Source organism: Mytilus californianus, unplaced genomic scaffold, assembly GCF_021869535.1.
Source record: "Mytilus californianus isolate M0D057914Y unplaced genomic scaffold, xbMytCali1.0.p SCAF_6, whole genome shotgun sequence".
Taxonomy (NCBI): domain Eukaryota; kingdom Metazoa; phylum Mollusca; class Bivalvia; order Mytilida; family Mytilidae; genus Mytilus; species Mytilus californianus.
In genome coordinates, this window is record NW_026262712.1 from 114,781,949 (window position 1) to 114,785,153 (window position 3,205).

Consider the following 3,205-nt stretch of genomic DNA (forward strand, 5'->3'; position numbering starts at 1 on the left):
ATAAATATTCAGAAGGTAAAAGAAATGCATCAATAAACATGACGTATGACTTTAACAGGTTCAACGGTCTATTAAACTATAAACCTTTCCGATACTTTTATGCAAAATATTCATTCTGAATTGCCATATATAGTAACAAATAGCTTTCTATCCCAAGATGCAAAGATGAAAACAGGTGAATAAAACTAGGGTGAATTTTGAAATCTGCACAGTCGATCCCTGTGATAAGACCAGACAGGTTACAAAAAACAAATGAATTAGAAAAAAATCTCATCAAACGTAGCCTCGTTGGTAATCGATAATGGATCAGGAATGTGTAAAGCTGGATTTGCTGGAGATGATGCTCCAAAAGCTGTATTTCCATCAATTGTTGGAAGACCCAGACATCAGGTTGGTAAAAAATTTCCAACTTTATATTTTATAAATAATGACCTTATAAACAATTAAGCTTTACGTTTATATGGGAAATTAATTAATTTAGATCGCAACTACTAAGTTGAAAGCAAAAAAATGCTGTTGTTTATTCGGCCTTTTTATAGATTTTTTGTATTCTTCAATATTCGTTGTAATAATTTTATTTATGTGTCATAACAAATCATTTCAAAATTGTAAGGTATAGTAAGAAACTAGTACTTTCAATGCATTTTGGCGGTTAACGTTACAGGTGCCCATATTTGGAGATTATTTTTACTGGAATAGCGTTAGACACGCCAACGTATGTATCTTTTTGATAACAAATATCTTTGCCACTCAAGCCTACATATACCCTCATATTCTAATTTTGTTGTTGTTTTTTTTTTTTTATCAATTTTTGTTTCTCTTATACCAGACATAAAAGCGTTTCAACCTCAAACTTAACTAAATTTAACCTTTTTATGTGTAAAACTGCAAAACAAGGAACAATCCTTATATTGTACCACACAATTAGGTGGAATATACATTTTATGAATAAACAAATGAAAAACGCGGAACATACCTTTCTATGGGTAACCACGTGAGATAATGGCATTAATCACGTGTTGCTAGTGGAACCGATCCGTTTAAAAAAATAGATATTTTTATTTTGATTGGGACTAATTTAAATAAAACTGAAATTGTCTTCTTAACCAAAATGTTGTCCAATTTATGACAAAAGTTGGCACATTTTGTGAGAATAATCAATTGGGTGAATGGTTACAAGAAAATTTAATACAAACATGCAGAACCTTAGCATCAATACCAAACACAATAAACAATTGTTAATCACTGAGTTAATATCTGTATGTAGTACATGTAAGAATTAGCGCCAAATCAAATCTTGCCAGGAGTCTTGAATGCACTGCACAAGTTTGCAAGAAGGACGATGGCGTAACTTGACGCACACTTCAAACTTCAAATTACGTATGAATATGTACATCAGAAACTTACCTGGTATCAAGGTATTCCTTTGATCTCAAAATTCCAACATGAACACGAAAGGGAAATTTGAATATAACTGCCAACAGCTTGTTGGTAGACATGGTAGCAGCCAAAGTGATAAAATAATATTTTAGGGTTAATGGTTGGGGTGAATGATAAACCCGATAAAATGCAACTGACATTGGATGCAATTAAAATTAAGATGCACGTTTTGTGGTTTTCAGGGTGTAATGGTTGGTATGGGACAGAAAGACAGCTACGTCGGTGATGAAGCCCAAAGCAAAAAAGGAATTCTCACACTGAAATATCCAATAGAACACGGCATTGTCACAAACTGGGACGATATTGAGAAAATTTGGCATCATACTTGTTGCAACGATCTTCGTGTGGCACCAGAAGAACACCCTGTTTTATTGACAGAGGCTCCCCTCAACCCTTAGGCCAACAGAGAAAAGATGACACAGATTATGTTCGAAACCTTCAACTCTCCAGCTATGTATGTTGCTAACCAGGCAGTATTGTCTCTACACGCTACTGGTCGTACAACTGGTATTGTGTTGGACTCTGGTGATGGCGTTACCCATACCGTACCCATCTATGAAGGTTATGTCCTTCCTCACGCTATTATGTGGTTGGACCTTGCCGGACGTGACCTCGCAGACTACCTTATGAAAATTCTGACAGAACGTGGATATTCCTTCACAACCACAGCCGAAAGAGAAATCGTTAGAGACATTAAAGAAAAATTGTGCTATGTAGCATTAGACTTTGAAACAGAAATGTCCACAGCTGCTTCATCATCATCATTAGAGAAAAGCTATGAATTACCTGACGGACAGGTTATCACAATCGGCAACGAAAGATTCAGATGTCCAGAGGCAATTTTCCAACCATCTTTCTTTGGTATGGAAGCCGCAGGTATCCATGAAACGACATTCAACAGTATCATGAAATGTGATGTCGATATTCGTAAAGATTTGTATGCTAATACTGTACTTTCTGGTGGTTCGACCATGTATCCATGTATTGCCAACCGTATGCAGAAAGAAAATATTCTGTGTGGATTGGTGGTTCTATCTTGGCTTCACTTTCCACCTTCCAACAAATGTGGATTAGTAAACAGGAATATGACTAATCCGGTCCATCCATCGTCCACAGAAAGTGCCTTTAAACTTCAAAAGATCGATCCCACAATAGCAACTGATTGTGTTAATATGAAATGCCGAAGACAGCATACATGTACTCTTGAATCATTGTTTAAATTCTTCCTCGAGATATGAACTAAAAAATAGACTCGAAGTCAATAAATGATACGAAGCGTTTATGAAGATTTAATATTTTGAGAAAAATCAAAGCACGATGCTCACTCACAAGTATTTGTATTGCTTTTGTAGTTCTTTCTTGAACACAAATAAAACTGTAAAATTTCATTTGGTGTGTCTTTTAATATATGTATATATTGTTGTTTGAGTCGAAGGTAGGCAATTGGCATTCAATTTCGATCTCTCAATGTGCTAGCTAGTAATATATGCTACTTGATTTTGTCTGTAGTCTTAAAATTCTTAGAACTGAAACACCTAGTATTTTGTTGGAAAATATTTGACTGATTTTGATTATTTACTTGAATTAAAGAGACCAATACTTACTTTCTATAAAAATTGTTTAAAAACAATAATAATACGCATCTAACCTCAGTAGTATTTTGGAAATGGGCACAATATTTTGTTTTACCGTTTCTTTTAAAAGAAAACTGTTTTCATTCTAAGTGGTGCATATGTGAGCAACATGAAATACTTGTAATTTTTTG

The 3,205-nt window shown here is 34.6% G+C and overlaps 1 pseudogene; it reads left to right on the forward strand.

Annotated features, from left to right (window-relative positions):
• Positions 1-268: 268 nt before the first annotated feature.
• Positions 269-2,828, forward strand: LOC127704538 (uncharacterized; annotated as a pseudogene).
• Positions 2,829-3,205: the final 377 nt, after the last annotated feature.